Source organism: Triticum dicoccoides, chromosome 4A, assembly GCF_002162155.2.
Source record: "Triticum dicoccoides isolate Atlit2015 ecotype Zavitan chromosome 4A, WEW_v2.0, whole genome shotgun sequence".
NCBI classification, from domain to species: Eukaryota; Viridiplantae; Streptophyta; class Magnoliopsida; order Poales; family Poaceae; genus Triticum; species Triticum dicoccoides.
Window position 1 is genome coordinate 564,431,916 of NC_041386.1, and position 17,791 is coordinate 564,449,706.

Genomic DNA, 17,791 nt, shown 5'->3' on the forward strand with positions numbered 1-17,791 from the left:
GGAAGTCCTCTATCTGATGAACCGGATCAAAGCACTGGCTCAATCAGGATTGACAATAATCGAAGTTATGTCGATTTGCATAATGCGGGGAGTGCAACCACTTCAATATCATGGGCACCCCTTGTGGTGTTATAACGGGGCGGATGACGCCACCCGTTGTGGCGTAAGGGTCCGGACAATGCTGCCGCTCTAGCGAGAATTCTATCCGAACTGTTCAAGGGTGAGGAAGAGGAGTTCACCCGCATCAAGCCATGGGATGGAGTCTCCATGTACAATCCTCCAAGCTGGGTAAGTTATATCTCCATGCTCCCATTTTCCCGCATTCTTTGTCGTAAGTATTCACCTTGCCACTTTGTGGCAGGAACTGCGAAAAGCCATAAAGGAGGTCAGCAGCCCTTCTCCACAACCAGAGGACCCCGATCGGGCCCTCGACTCCGGACTTGAAGAAGATTCGGATATATTCATGGAGCTGATAGACCGGCAGTTCTATCAGTTAAGCTGCGACGATGCCATGGTGGCCATTACGGCCGACTATCCCGGACTGCTCCCTGCATCGCAAGTAAGAAAAACCAAAAATCCCAACTCCAAAACTAGGATCCCCTTTTAGGCACTTCACCCACCATATACACATGGCATTTTTATAGGGAAGGCATTCGGGACGCCCTGCCGTACCCGCAACAACGCGCCAATAGGAGGCACCGAGGCCGGGTAGGCCAAAAAGGAAGGCGGTCAGGACGGAGATGCCGGCGCAAAGGTATAACAAACCCCACTCCGTGGTTGTCATCTTTCTCGAAATGTAATGACGCCCGTGTTTCTGTAACAGAAAAAACGCTCGCCGGAATATGTCCGGCGATGTTGCCAATCACGCTTCCACCAGTCGGGCGCCAGGACCGGACATGGAGGCAGAAGCCGATATGGGGCAGGCGCCGGATAATCCCCCTACAGAGGATGCGGATAGATTATCCGCTACAAACTCAGAAGTGGAAAGCGCCATGAATCATAGGCGCCGCCGGGCCGTACTCCATGATGCTTGTTTCTCACCAGAGGCGTTTGATGCCATCAATTCTGGAGAGGCGTACCTCCGTGCTGCTCAAGATGGTCTAGCCAGAGCCGTGGATCAGTATGTAAAGGATGTACGATTGAGTAAATCTGGTGATTTATATGTATCAGTCGCCCCTGAGACTTGAAACAGTTAGCAGAACTGATTTAAGGATCATCTTTATTGTGCAGGTTCTTACAGAGAAGAATACTAGGCTGTCACAGGAGCTGGAGGAATGCAAGACCCAACTGCGGGCTGCTGTGGCCGCATTGTAGGAACCGAGAAAGTCACCTGCTGGTAACATTTACTTTAAAGAATGATGGTTACCATATAACATGCGGCATGGCTGCAGATCTAACAACAGATGTTGCAGATGAATCTGGAGAGAATCCGGAGGATCAGCATGTTATGCGATAGCTAGAGGCTGGCAAACGCGTGCTGACTGAGGTTAGGCGGGAGAAAAACAATCTCCAAGATGCCAATATTAAGCTGAGCGTGGAACTAAAAGACGTTCGGGGCCAGCTTGCAGACTCCGAGAAGGAGAATAAGCGGCTTCGGCGTGGCATTTTCAGTAAGTGCTTGAACGAATCCTTTTAAAGGAGTTTGGCGTAGAAGCCGACTAACAGCGTTATGTCTGTAGGTATGCTGACGGGTCGTCCCACGGAGGAGATGCCCGGGTCTGCGGGTGATCTTCTGTCCGAGCTGTCACATCTGCACGAACAAGTTCGACAGGTGATGCAGGGTGTTTCCCAGGCCTTGTGGCCGTCCGTCTCCCTGCCAGAGGGCGTTGCAGAGCTTGCGGAGAAACTCAAGGGAGCACGGCGGCGCTTCCAATTATGGAAGATATCAGCCTGCCGACAGGGTGCCAGAGAAGCCTGGGCCATGGTGAAGACGCGGTATACCAAGGCAGACCCAAATCACATGGCCGAGGTCGGACCTATGGGGCCCGACGGAAAAGATATCCCCGTTAGCTTAGTTTATGGGCAAGTAGAATTAGACGCAAAGTATTCCCAACAGGATTGTAAGCTAGACCGCCTGTTGGATGGTATAGAAGAGGAATTTAGTCAGCCTGCATGACTATGTGATTAAAGTGACATGTATAATGCCTTCTAGCCGGATTGTATATCATTTGTCGTTGCGGACCTTTTCGCTTCAAACTCTGGGCCCAATAGTCTGGAGTGTATCCGAATACCCGCTCAGTTATATAAGAACCAGGGTATGCGTGGAGCCCAGGCGTAGAGGTCATTAGTGCTTTATCAGACAAGTGCCCAACTAGTTATGTTATATTACATGGGTAGTAAGAAACATCTTCCAGGGAGAATAGTTCCATTAAGGGTTCCTTTCCCTGGGTAAGCATGCCCTAAAATGCATGTCCAGACTGTGATAGGAAACACGGGAAAACATCTGGGGGCAGATATGGACAATAAATAAAAATCATCTTTTGTTCATCGACCGAATATTCCCTTAAGAATGCTAGCTTTCGGCTTCACCCAGTCTGAGGTACACATCTGGCTGACCCGGCAGTAACAATCGCAGAGGTGCTCCCCTTATGCCTTAGCCGAGTTAACAGGAATGTAGGGCATAAATACAAGAGCCAGGCATCCCAGCTTGGCCAAAACTTAAGTAATATCAATGCATATAATGGTGAAAAAGGTACATGCGGAAGTATAACACATGTGTTGGGCATGAGGCCCAGATAAAAAAATTTAAGCTTCTGTGAAAGAATCCCCAGGTATGAAGAGTGTGGCTAGCGCATCTGTAATGTGCAAGCGAGGCATAGGGTGACCCTTGAAGGCCTAGAGAAATAATAAAAGAAAGAAAGAAAAACAAGACAGATAATGTATATGCAAAAAAATGGACAAAGGGAGGGGACTAACATAGAGTCCGGTGCTAGGCATAGAATCTTCGGAGCCTAGCCGCGTTCCATGGGTTCGGCTCGAGTCGACTAGTCGATGCATCCCGTAGTCGGTATGCTCCACCAGTCAGAACTTGGTCAATAATGAAGGGACCTTCCCATTTGGGCTCGAGCTTGTTCTTTTTCTTATCCGGCAGGCGAAGAACTAGTTCGCCAACATTATAAGTTTTCGCCTGTACTTCTCTGCTTTGGTATCTGCGAGCCTGTTGCTGATAAAATGCGGAACATGCTTTGGCTACGTCGCGCTCCTCCTCTAGGGTGTCTAGACTGTCCTGCCGATCAAGCTTTGCTTCTCTTTATTCGTACATGCGCACTCGAGGTGAGTCATGAATTATGTCACAGGGCAAGACTGCCTCTGCGCCATACACCATAAAGAAGGGTGTATATTCGGTACTATGATTCGGCATGGTCCGCAGCCCCCAGAGTACGGAGTCGAGCTCCTCTACCCAGTGCGTGTTAGACTCCGTTAAGGAACGCACTAATCTGGGTTTAATGCCGCTCATTATAAGACTGTTTGCTCGCTCGACTTGACCGTTGGTTTGTGGGTGATAGACTAAAGCATAATCGAGCTTGATGCCCATTTTGCTGCACCAGAGTTTTACCTCGTCGGCCATGAAGTCTGTGCCATTTTCAGTGATGATGTTGTGTGGGACGCCATAACGGTGTACAACCCCGGATATGAAGTGTATCACCGGTCCGGATTCGGCTGTTTTAACAGGTTTGGCCTCTATCCATTTGGTGAATTTATCCACCATGACCAATAAGTAGTTTTTCTTGTGGGTTCCCCCTTTAAGGGGTCCAACCATGTCAAGCCCCCAGACCGCAAAGGGCCATGTAATTGGGATTGTTTGGAGGGCGGTGGGTGGCATGTGGCTTTGATTTGCAAAGAGCTGGCAACCGGCGCAACGTTGGACCAAGTCCTGTGCATCTGCCCAGGCTGTTGGCCAATAGAATCATGTAGGGAAGGCCTTGCTTACAAGAGCCCGGGCTGCGGCGTGATGACCGCCATGTCCGGTGTGAATTTCTGCCAAAAGATTCTGCCCTTCCTCTTGGGAGATGCACCTTTAAAGGACTCCGGTAGTGCTTTTTTTGTACAATTCACCCTCATGGGCCCTGTAGGCCTTGGATCGCCGCACTATGCAGCGTGCCTCGGTTTGGTCCTCCCAAAGTTCATGTCTAGTTAGGTAGGCCAGGAATGGTTCTGTCCACGGGGCAATAATGGCCATTATTTCATGGGCTGAAGGTGTTATTTTGGTGGCGGAGCCTCCGATTGTGTCAGAGAGTTCGGTATCGGGTATTTTGGCTGGGTCCGGACTGTTGTCACCGTTGTCCCCTTCCCATACTACGGATGGTTTGGACAACCTTTCCAAAAATATGTTGGGGGGACCGCATCGCGTTTTGCGCCGATGCGGGTGAGGATATCCGCCGCCTCATTGTTTTCCCGAGCCACGTGGTGAAATTCGAGCCCCTCAAACCGAGCTGACATTTTTAGGACGGTGTTTCGATAGGCCGCCATTTTCAGATCCTTGGCGTCAAAGTCTCCATTTATTTGGGATATTGCGAGGTTTGAATCCCCACGCACCTCCATGCGTTGAATGCCCATGGAGACTACCATCCGAAGACCATGCAACCGAGCTTCGTATTCAACTGCATTGTTGGAGTCTGTATATAATATTTTCAGTACGTACTGAACGGTATCTCCACTTGGGGACGTCAGGATGACGCCAGCCCCTAGACCAGCCAGCATTTTAGAACCGTCAAAGTGCATGATCCAATTGGAATATGCGCCGTACTCTTTAGGGAGTTTGGCCTCCGTCCATTCGGCGACGAAGTCGGCCAATACTTGCGACTTGATGGCTCGTCGAGGTTTGTATGCTATGTCAAATGGGAGGAGTTCAATGTCCCATTTGGCAATCCGGCCCGTAGCGTCTCGGTTGTTTATAATATCATTAAGTGGCACTTCCGAGGCTACTGTAATCGAACACTCTTGAAAGTAGTGTCACAGCTTTCGCGATGCCATGAATACCGCATATGCTATCTTTTGATAATGTGGGTACCGTGATTTGCATGGAGTGAGGACGGTGGATACATAGTATATCGGCTTTTGAAGAGGGAATTTATGTCCGCCCGCTTCCCATTCGACAATGAGCACCGCGCTTACAACTTGATGAGTTGCCGCAATGTATAATAGCATTGGTTCGCCGATGTTTGGCGCGGCCAGGATTGGGTTGGTTGCCAAAATGGCCTTTATTTCTTCCAATTCGGGTGTGGCCGCATCTGTCCACTCGAAGTGTTCGGTGCGCCGAAGGAGGCGATAAAGGGGTAAGGCCTTTTCTCCAAAGCGGGAGATAAAGCGGCTTAGAGCCGCCACGCATCCAGTTAACTTCTGGATTTATTTGAGGTCTGTTGGGGTAGCCAACTGTGACAAAGCTCGGATTTTGGCCGGATTAGCTTCAATACCTCTACTGGAGACAATGAAACCCAGGAGCTTTCCGGCTGGTACGCTGAAAACGCAATTTTCCAGATTGAGCTTGATGTCGTATGTTCGGAGGTTGTCGAATGTGAGCCTCAAGTCGTCTATCAAAGAGTCGACATGTTTGTTTTTGACAACCACATTGTCTACGTATGCCTCTACTGTTTTGCCGATTTGTTTCTCCAGACATGTCTGAATCATGCGCTGATATGTTGCTCCGGCGTTTTTGAGCCCGGAAGGCATTGTGCTAAAACAGAAGGGACCGTATGGTGTGATGAATGCTGTTGCGGCTTGGTCGGACTCAGCCATCTTGATTTGGTGGTAACCGGAGTATGCGTCGAGGAAACACAATGACTCGTGTCCTGCGGTAGCATCAATGATTTGATCGATGCGTGGGAGGGGGGAGGGATCCTTTGGGCAAGCTTTATTGAGGTCTTTGAAATCGACACAAAGGCGCCAGGATTTGTCCTTCTTTGGTACCATCACCAGGTTTGCTAGCTAGTCCAGGTGTTTTATTCCTCTGATGAATCCGGCCTCTAATAACTTGGCTAGTTCTTCTCCCATGGCCTGTCTCTTAGGTTCGGAGAAACGCCGAAGAGCTTGCTTGACCGGCTTGAATCCCTTTAGGATATTGAGGCTATGCTCGGCCAGCCTGCGTGGGATTCCTGGCATGTCTGAGGGATGCCAGGCGAATATGTCCTAGTTCTCGCGCAGGAACTCTCGTAGTGCGGTGTCCACGGCGGGGTTTAACTGTGCCCCAATGGAGGCTGTTTTTGTAGGGTCCGTTGGGTGGACTTGGAATTTGACTATTTCATCCGCTGGTTTAAAAGAGGTGGACTTGGATCTCTTGTCGAGTATCACATCGTCCCTGTCCACTGTGGAGCGTAGCGTGGTTAATTCCTCGGCCGAGAGGGCTTCAGATAATGCCTCGAGGGCCAATGCGGCTGTTTTGTTTTCGGCGCGGAGTGCTATGTCCGGATCGCTGGCGAGAGTGATGATTCCGTTGGGCCCGGGCATTTTGAGCTTCATGTACCCGTAATGGGGTACAGCTTGGAAGATTGTGAACGCCTCCCATCCTAAAAGAGCGTGGTAACCACTGCTGAACGGGGCCACTTGGAATGTAATTTCTTCGGACCTGTAATTACCCGGCGTGCCGAATACCACATCTAGTGTGATTTTCCCAGCACAGCGTGCTTCCCGACTGGGGATGATTCCTCTAAAGGTTGTGCTATTTTGCTCAATGCGGTTCCAGTCTATTTCCATCTTTTGAAGAGTTTCCTCATAGATGAGGTTTAATCCGCTGCCACCGTCCATGAGTACTTTGGTGAGTCGAAAGCCATCCACAATTGGACTAAGGACCAGTGCGGCTGGTGCTCGGGCTGTTCGGAATTTAGGTTCATCACTGGCATTGAAGGTAATAGCCGTGTCGCTCCATGGATTTATTGCTGCTACGTGGCAGATTTCGGCCACTCTACGGAGTGTTCGCTTGCGCCTATTATTTGACGCGAAGGTCTCAAAGACTGTTAACACCGTATTGTTATCCACGGGATGGTGCTCTATGGTATTTGGGAGAAGAAGATCCTCACCACTTTTGGCCACCTGCCGGAGTATCCAACATGCTCTAAGGCTATGCGTTGGTATTGTATAAAGGAAATATGCCCTAGAGGCAATAATAAAGTTATTATTTATTTCCTTATATCATGATAAATGTTTATTATTCATTCTAGACTTGTATTAACCAGAAACATAATACATGTGTGAACACATATACAAACAGAGTGTCACTAGTATGCCTCTACTTGACTACCTCATTGATCAAAGATGGTCATGTTTCCTAGCCATATACATGAGTTGTCATTTGATTAACGGGATCACATCATTAGGAGAATGATGTGATTGACTTGACCCATTCCGTTAGCTTAGACTTGATCGTTTAGTTTGTTACTATTGCTTTCTTCATAACTTATACATGTTCCTATGACTATGAGATTATGCAACTCCCGTTTACCGGAGGAACACTTTGTGTGCTACCAAACGTCACAATGTAACTGGGTGATTATAAAGGTGCTCTACAGGTGTCTCCGAAGGTACTTGTTGGGTTGGCGTATTTCGAGATTAGGATTTGCCACTCCGATTGTCGGAGAGGTATCTCTGGGCCCTCTCGGTAATGCACATCACTCAAGCCTTGCAAGCATTGCAACTAATAAGTTAGTTGCGGGATGATGTATTATGGAACGAGTAAAGAGACTTGCCGGTAATGAGATTGAACTAGGTATTGGAATACCGACGATCGAATCTCGGGCAAGTAACATACCGATGACAAAGGGAACAACGTATGTTGTTATGCGGTCTGACCGATAAAGATCTTCGTAGAATATGTAGGAGCCAATATGAGCATCCAGGTTCCGCTATTGGTTATTGACCGGAGACTTGTCTCGGTCATGTCTACATAGTTCTCGAACCCGTAGGGTCCGCACGCTTAAAGTTCGGTGACGATCGTAATTAGGGTTTTTGTGTTTTGATGTACCGAAGGTTGTTCGGAGTCCCGGATGTGATCACGGACATGACGAGGAGTCTCGAAATGGTCGAGACATAAATATTGATATATTGGAAGCCTATATTTGGATATCGTAAACGTTCCAGGTGAAATCGGGATTTTACCGGAGTACCGGGGGTTACCGGAACCCCCCCGGGGGTTAATGGGCCTACATGGGCCCTAAGGGAGAAGAGGAGGACCGGCCAGGGCAGGCCGCGCGCCCCCTCCCCCCTAGTCCGAATAGGACAAGGAAGGACGGGCGGCGCCCCCCTTTCCTCTTTCCCCCTTCCCCTTTCCTTCTCCAACAAGGCAAGAGGGGGGAGTCCTACTCCCGGTGGGAGTAGGACTCCTCCAGGCGCACCCCTAGGGCCGGCCGCACCTCCCCCTCTCCCTCCTTTATATACGGAGGCAAGGGGGCACCCCATCACACAGAAGTTGATCTTCGTGATCATTCATTAGCCGTGTGCGGTGCCCCCTTCCACCATATTCCACCTCGGTCATATCGTAGCAGTGCTTAGGCGAAGCCCTGCGTTGGTAGAACATCATCACCGTCATCATGCCGTCGTGCTGACGAAACTCTCCCTCAACACTCGGCTGGATCAGAGCTCGAGGGACGTCACTGAGTTGAACGTATGCAGAACTCGGAGGTGCCGTACGTTTGGTACTTAGATCGGTCGGATCGGGAAGACGTACGACTACTTCCTCTACGTTGTGTCAACGCTTCCATTGCCGGTCTACGAGGGTACGTAGACAACACTCTCCCCTCTTGTTGCTACACATCACCATGATCTTGTGTGTGCGTAGGGAAATTTTGAAATTACTACGTTCCCCATCATTGTATCCGCTGTACTATGAATTTTGCAGGGTCCGTTGAGCCATCCCTCCAGTACGGTTCCATGCCCTGTAGAGGGTTTTTGCTTTTTGGTAGTTGACCCGGGTGTATTGTGATAATGCATCCTTTTATTTTGGACTGGGTTTGTATTCAGGGCCGGATTATCCCAAAAGTTTGTTTCGGTTTTCCAGGCACTTTCCATCGCACAGTACTTCCATACTATGGACGCCAAGTCAGCGAAGCGTGTTATCTCACGGCGATTTATGGCGTTAAGGATTCCCTTGTCCATGCAATTATTGCAGAAAAATAGGATTGCGTCTTCCTCGCGACAGTCCTTAACCTTGTTCATCGCAAGGAGGAATCTGGCCCAATAGTGATGTATTTCCTGGGGCTCTTGCCTGATGTGGGAAAGATCGCTTATGTTTGGGTGGGTGGGTGGAATTGAATCCGAACCCTTACCCGATTGGGATCCAGGGCCCGAGGAGTTTCCAATTTTGGAAGTTCTAGTTCCGGGGTGTTACCCGATAATCCTGGCCCACTGCCTGACTCTAAGTTCACGGATTGGATGTTGTCCTCCCGCGAACGGGCGTCCGGCTCGGAGATCTCGGGAATCCAGACATAGTTGGTCCTCAAGATAGAGGAAAGGTCGCCGCATTGTTCCTCCACCACTGCAATATGATGGGTGACCGGTGGAGAGTTAATCTCCCTTTGATTGGGTTTAAGCCCAATCCGATCATAGTCCGTAGCGACTCCCAAGGCAGCAAAGCGATCCAAGAGCTCGTTTAAGGAGGCGAGCTCCATTGGATCCATTTGTTCGGCGAGTGCCGATTTAACGTGGAGGCTGTTTTCGATGACCCGAGAAGTCATCGTCGGCACGGCGGCCGACCAGGCGGTCATGACAAAACCGCCTAGCTGGAGAGTTTGGCCGACAGCCAAAGCTCCCCCAACAGTAGTACCGTCTTTAAAGACGAGACGTGACATCCTTCCTTCTGGCGACGGCACAGAGGAACTCTCAATGAAAGCACCAATGTCGGTGTCAAAACCGGCAGATCTCGGGTAGGGGGTCCCGAACTGTGCGTCTAAGGTGGATGGTAACAGGAGGCAGGGGACATGATGTTTTACCCAGGTTTGGGCCCTCTTGATGGAGGTAAAACCCTATGTCCTGCTTGATTGATATTGATGTGGGTAGTACAAGAGTAGATCTACCACAAGATCGGAGAGGCTAAACCCTAAAAGCTAGCCTATGGTATGATTGTATGTTGTCCTATGGATTAAAACCCTCCGGTTTATATCGACACCGGAGGGGGCTAGGTTTACACAAGGTCGGTTACAAAGGAGGAGATATACATATCCGTATTGCCTGGCTTGCCTTCCACGCCAAGTAGAGTCCCATCCGGACACGAGACGAAGTCTTCAATCTTGTATCTTCATAGTCCAACAGTCCGGCCAAAGGATATAGTCCGGCTGTTTGGATACCCCCTAATCTAGGACTCCCTCACCTCTGATTGGCGCTTTCGAACCGGGGTGTCAGGTAAACCGGTGGACGTGACCTTTTGGCCGCTATGCCGGGTGGTGCGGCGAGCCTCGTGCTGCTGCGTCTTCAAAATAAATGTTGGGTCCAAATGAGCAAGAGGATGAGAAAAGCTTACTTTCTAGACTGTTTGGAGGATTTTTTGTGTTGGCATCTGAACTGGAGGAAAGGGTAATTACCTCTACATCGTCAGCTTGGCTGCCCTCCCCATCCTCCTGATAAGTATCATTGTCAATGAGATGCATGAAAAGGGAACCAAGTGAATCAAGTTCTACTCAACTTCCGATTCATGCGGGTTGTCATCCAGTTCTATGCTGATGCGTTCAGCTGCCTTCCACTTTGAGGTTTTCTTGACGGCTTTCGTTTTAGGATGGGAAGGCTTTGTCGCTTTCTCCTACGGCTTCCTTTTCCAGAACGGATCATCACCCTGTTTCAAAGAGGGGCAAATGATATTCAGAGCTTGTACAGTACAAGGATATCAAGTGTAAAGTGGGAGACAATACTTACAGCAGGCGGTTTGTTCTTCGTATAGAAGGGGGCTAATCCGGTTTGGCGACAAACAGCTTCGGATTCATTCAATATCTTTTTGACAGACTCTGTTACTTCTTTGCCTGTTAGCTGAATGTTGATATGGCGTTGGGAGTCTTCTACGTCGCCAGTATACTCGCACATTAAACCGGTGCGGCGACTTAATGGCAGGATGCTCCAGGATATCCAGCAACGGACAAAATCCACACCTGATAAACCGTTGGCCATAAAGGCTCAGAGCTTGGCGAGTTGAGGGGCATATGAGGCCCGTTCCTGGGCACTTAAACGTTGTGGCAATGGATGAGTATTGGCGAGCCGCTGAGCACTGTAACCCGATAGAGGGTTCTCATCTTTAGGGGAGGTGTCTTTAACATAGAACCAAGTCTGGTTCCTGTCTTCGGGGTGACTGTGCAGCTTAGCATGAGGAAATTCAACTTCTTTCCTTTTCTGGATGGAGACACCGCTAAGTTTAGTGTTGGGACCGTCTACGAATTCAGTACGCCGGTTCATATGAAATAAGTCTCGGAACAACTCAACCGTTGGCTCTTCTTGTAAGCACACTTCGCAGAAGACTTGGAAGTTATATATATTGGATACCGAGTTGGGTCCAATATCTTGAGGGTGGAGCTGAAAACTGGCAAGCACATCCTGAAAAAACTTTGACCCTGGCGGTTTGAAGCCACGGCCTATGTGATCAACAAATACCACTGATTCACCCTGCTTGGGAGTAGGAGGGTGATACGTCTCCAATGTATCTATAATTTTTGATTACTCCATGCTATATTATCTACTGTTTTGGACATTATTGGGCTTTATTATCCACTTATATATTATTTTTGGGACGAACCTATTAACCGGAGGCCCAACCCAGAATTGTTGTTTTTTTGCCTATTTTAGGGTTTCGAAGAAAAGGAATATCAAACGGAGTCCAAATGGAATGAAACCTACGGGAACATGATTTTCTCACCAAACATGATCCAGGAGACTTGGACCCTACGTCAAGAAACAAAGGAGGAGGCCACGAGGTAGGGGGCGCACCTACCCCGCCCCCAGGCCCCAGGCGCGCCCTCCACCCTCGTGCGCCCCTTGTTGCTCCACCGACGTATTTCTTCCTCCTATATATACCTACGTACCCCCAAACGATCAGACACGGAGCCAAAAACCTAATTCCACCGCCGCAACTTTCTGTATCCAGGAGATCCCATCTTGGGGCCTGTTCCGGAGCTCCGCCGGAGGGGGCATCCATCACGGAGGGCTTCTACATCAACACCATAGCCTCTCCGATGAAGTGTGAGTAGTTTACCTCAGACCTTCGGGTCCATAATTATTAGCTAGATGGCTTCTTCTCTCTTTTTGGATCTCAATACAATGTTCTCCCCCTCTCTTGTGGAGATCTATTCAATGTAATCTTCTTTTTGCGGTGTGTTTGTTGAGACCGATGAATTGTGGGTTTATGATCAAGTTTATCTATGAAAAATATTTGAATCTCCTCTGAATTATTTTATGTATGATTGGTTATCTTTGCAAGTCTCTTCGAATTATCAGTTTAGTTTGGCCTACTAGATTGATCTTTCTTGCAATGGGAGAAGTGCTTAGCTTTGGGTTCAATCTTGCGGTGTCCTTTCCCAGTGATAGTAGGGGCAGAAAGGCACGTATTCTATTGTTGCCATCGAGGATAACAAGATGGTTTTTTTTATCATATTGCATGAATTTATCCCTCTACATCATGTCATCTTGCTTAAGGCATTACTCTGTTTTCATGAACTTAATACTCTAGATGCATGCTGGATAGCGGTCGATGAGTGGAGTAATAGTAGTAGATGCAGGCAGGAGTCGGTCTACTTGTCTCGGACGTGATGCCTATATACATGATCATACCTAGATATTCTCATAACTATGCTCAATTATGTCAATTGCTCAACAGTAATTCATTCACCCACCATAAAATACTTATGCTCTTGAGAGAAGCCACTAGTGAAACCTATGGCCCCCGGATATATCTTCATCATATTAATCTTCCAATACTTTGTTATTTACTTTGCTTTTATTTTACTTTGCATCTTTATCATAAAAATACCGAAAATATTATCTTATCAAATCTATCAGATCTCACTCTCGTAAGTGACCGTGAAGGGATTGACAACCCCTTATCGTGTTGGTTGTGAGGAGTTATTTGTTTGTGCAGGTACTAGGGACTCGTGCAAAGCCTCCTACTGGATTGATACCTTGATTCTCAAAAACTGAGGGAAATACTTACGCTACTTTGCTAAATCATCCTTTCCTCTTCAAGGAAATCCAACGCAGTGCTCAAGAGGTAGCAAGAAGAATTTCTGGCGCCGTTGCCGGGAAGGTTCGCGCAAGTCAAGATTTGACTCCAGACAACGAGCCATTTATGGCGCCGCAAAAGTCAACATACCAAGTACCTATCACAACCCTTATCTCCCGCATTGCATTAATTGCCATTTGCCTCTCGTTTTCTTCTCCCGCACTTCTCCCTTGCCGTTTTATTCACCCTCTCTCTCTCTCTATCCTCCCTCTCTTTCTCCATTTGACTCTTTTTGCCCGCTTGCTTTTTGTTTTCTTGTGTGTTAGTTTGCTTTCTTGTCACGATGTCTCAAGATAACACTAAATTGTGTGACTTTACCAATACCAACAACAATGATTTTATTAGCACTCCGATTGCTCCTCTTACCGATGCTGAATCTTGTGAAAGTAATGCTGCTTTGCTGAATCTTGTTATGAAATATCCGTTTTCCCGCCTTCCTAGTGAAGATGTCGCTACCCATCTAAATAGCTTCATTGATTTGTGTGATATGCAAAAGAAGAAAGATGTGGACAACGATATTGTTAAATTGAAGCTATTTCCTTTTTCGCTTAGAGATCGTACTAAAGCTTGGTTTTCGTCTTTGCCTAAAAATAGTATTGATTCTTGGAACAAGTGCAAAGATGCTTTTATCTCTAAGTATTTTCCTCCCGCTAAGATCATCTACCTTAGAAATGATATTATGAATTTTAAGCAACTTGATCATGAACATGTTGCACAAGCTTGGGAGAGGATGAAATTAATGATATGTAATTGCCCAACACATGGTTTGAATTTGTGGATGATTATACAAAAAATTTATGCCGGATTGAATTTTGCTTCTAGAAATCTTTTGGATTCGGCCGCGGAAGGCACTTTTATGGAAATCACTTTAGGAGAAGCTACTAAACTCCTAGATAATATTATGGTTAATTATTCTCAATGGCATACTGAAAGATCTACTAATAAAAAGGTGCATGTGATAGAAGAAATTAATGTTTTGAGTGGAAAGATGGATGAAATTATGAAATTATTTGCTAATAAAAGTGTTTCTTATGATCCTAATGATATGCATTTGTCTACTTTGATTGAGAATAATAATGAGTCTTTGGATGTGAATTTTGTTGGAAGGTATAATTTTGGTAACAACGCATATAGAGGAAACTTTAATCCTAAGCCTTATCCTAGTAATTCCTCTAATAATTATGGTAATTCCTACAACAATTCTTATGGAAATTATAATAAGATGCCCTCTGATTTTGAATCTAATATTAAAGAATTTATTACTTCGCAAAATAATTTCAATGCTTTAATTGAAGAAAAATTGCTTAAGATTGATGTGTTAGCTAGGAACGTTGATAGAATTTCTCTTGATGTTGACTCTTTGAAACTTAGATCTATTTCTCCTAAGCATGATATCAATGAGTCTCTCAAAGCCATGAGAATTTCCATTGATGAGTGCAAAGAAAGAACCGCTAGGATGCATGCTAAGAAAGATGCCTTTATAAGAGCGTGTTCTTCTAGTGCCTATGAACATAAAGATGAAGATCTAAAAGTTATTGATGTGTCCCCTATTAAATCTTTGTTTTGCAATATGAATCTTAATAATGATGGGACTGAATATGATCCACCTTTACCTAGAAGGCGTTCCAAAAATTCGGAGTTTTTAGATCTTGATGCTAAATTAGATGAAAGTGGGATTGAAGAAATTAAAACCCTAGATGTTTCTAAACCCGCTATTTTGGATTTCAAGGAATTTAATTATGAAAATTGCTCTTTGATTGATTGTATTTCCTTGTTGCAATCCGTGCTAAATTCTCCTCAAGATTATAGTCAAAATAAAGCGATTACTAAACATATCATTGATGCCTTGATGCAATCTTATGAAGAAAAACTTGAGTTGGAAGTTTCTATCCCTAGAAAACTTTATGATGAGTGGGAACCAATATATTAAAATTAAGATTAAAGATCATGAGTTCTATGCTTTATGTGATTTGGGTGCTAGTGTTTCCACGATTCCTAAGACTTTTGTGATTTGTTAGGTTTCCGTGATTTTGATGATTGCTCTCTAAACTTGCACCTTGCGGATTCCACTATTAAGAAACCTATGGGAAGAATTAATGATGTTCTTATTGTTCGAAATAGGAATTATGTGCCCGTAGATTTTATTGTTCTTGACATAGATTGCAATCCTTCATGTCCTATTATTCTTGGTAGACCTTTCCTTAGAACGATTGGTGCAATTATTGATATGATGGAAGGAAATATTAGATTCCAATTTCCATTAAGGAAAGGCATGGAACACTTTCCTATAAAGAAAATTAAATTACCTTATGAATCTATTATGAGAGCCACTTATGGATTGCCTATCAAAGATGGCAATACCTAGATCTATCCTTGCTTTTTATGCCTAGCTAGGGGCGTTAAACGATAGCGCTTGTTGGGAGGCAACCCAATTTTATTTTTATTACTTGCTTTTTGCTCCTGTTTAGTACTAAATAATTTATCTAGCCTCTGTTTTGGTTGTGTTTTTTGTGTTTAATTAGTGTTTGTGCCAAGTAGAACCGTTGGGAAGACTTGGGGAAAGTCTTGATATCTTGCTGTAAAAAACAGAAACTTTAGCGCTCACGAGAACTGCTTCCATTTTTATTTGGAAAGTGATATTTAGTTAATTATTTTTGAAGGTGATTAATAGATACATTCCTCACGTCCCTAAATTTATTTTAGAATTTTTGGGGTTCCATATCTTGCGCTAGCTACAGATTACTACAGACTGTGCTGTTTTTGACAGATTCTGTTTTTCGTGTGTTGTTTGCTTATTTTGATGAATGTATGGTTAGTAAAATAGTTTATAAACCATAGATAAGCTGGAATACAGTAGGTTTAACACCAATATAAATACATAATGAGTTCATTACAGTACCTTGAAGTGGTCTTTTGTTTTCTTTCGCTAACGAAGCTCGCGAGATTTTCTACTTTGAGTTTTGTGTTGTCAAGTTTTCAAGTTTTGGGTAAGGATTTGATGGATTATGGAACAAGGAGTGGAAAGAGCCTAAGCTTGGGGATGCCCATGGCACCCCCAAGATAATCTAAGGACACCTAAAAGCCAAAGCTTGGGGATGCCCCGGAAGGTATCCCCTCTTTCGTCTACTTCTATCGGTAACTTTACTTGGAGCTATATTTTTATTCACCACATGATATATGTTTTGCTTGGAGCGTCTTGTATTATTTGAGTCTTTATTCGTTAGTTTACCACAATCATCCTTGCTGTACACACCTTTTGAGAGAGACACACATGATTTGGAATTTGTTAGAATACTCTATGTGCTTCGCTTATATCAATTGAATTATATAGTTTTGCTCTAGTACTTCACTTATATCTTTTAGAGCACGGTGGTGGATTTGTTTTATAGAAACTATTGATCTATCATGCTTCACTTAGATTATTTTGAGAGTCTTAAATAGCATGGTAATTTGCTTATATAATCCTAATATGCTAGGTATTCAAGAATAATAAAATTCTCTTATGAGTGTGTTGAATACTATGAGAAGTTTGATACTTGATAATTGTTTTGAGATATGTAGATGGTGATATTAGAGTCATGCTAGTTGAGTAGTTGTGAATTTGAGAAATACTTGTGTTAAATTTTGTGATTCCCGTAGCATGCATGTATGGTGAACCATTATGTGATGAAGTCGGAGCATGATTTATTTATTGATTGTCTTCCTTATGAGTGGCGGTCGGGGACGAGCGATGGTCTTTTCCTACCATTCTATCCCCCTAGGAGCATGCGCATAATACTTTGCTTTGATAACTTGTAGATTTTTACAATAAGTATATGAGTTCTTTATGACTAATGTTGAGTCCATGGATCATACGCACTCTCACCCTTCCACCATTGCTAGCCTCTCTAATACCGCACACCTTTCACCAGTATCAAACACCCACCATATACCTTCCTCAAAACAGCCACCATACCTACCTATCATGATTTTGTAACATCCCAAATTTTCAATTTGGAATGTTATTCATAGGTCATTCTTGCATATCATATTTTATTGCATTTTCGTTCTGCAATCCTCAAAATCCTAAGCAACTCAAGGACCCTCGGGGAGAGTTGGGGATTTCCCGGTTTTCATATTTGATTTTTTATCAAATAATGAAACGAGGATTTTTGATTTTAATAATTTTTCTCTCCGAAAAATATTTCATATTAAAATATATGAGAGGAGATAATATGACTTCTCCAAAATAATTGAAATATTGGAGGAAAAGTATTAAAATCATTTATTTTGTTTTTTATTCGATTTTGTTTGGATTTTATCTGCATTAGAAAAATTGCACGTTTTCAAAATTGCATTACAGGCCAAGAAAATGTTCATCTTGTTCTAAATATTTTATTTAGACGGTGAAATTTTGTTTTGGTATTTTTAGGTTTTTATTTTTTCTAGGGTTTTATTTCTGTCGGCGTAATTATTTTTTTAAAAAAAATTCTCACGCCCGACTGGGCCTAAGGCCCAGCCGAGCCAGGCCCGCGAGCCGCCACCGCCCCGCGCGTGTGCGCCGCCCTGCCGCCGCTCGGACCGGAGTCCGAGTAGGACTCTGCCGTGCCGCCGCCCCGCCTTGGCCCCTCC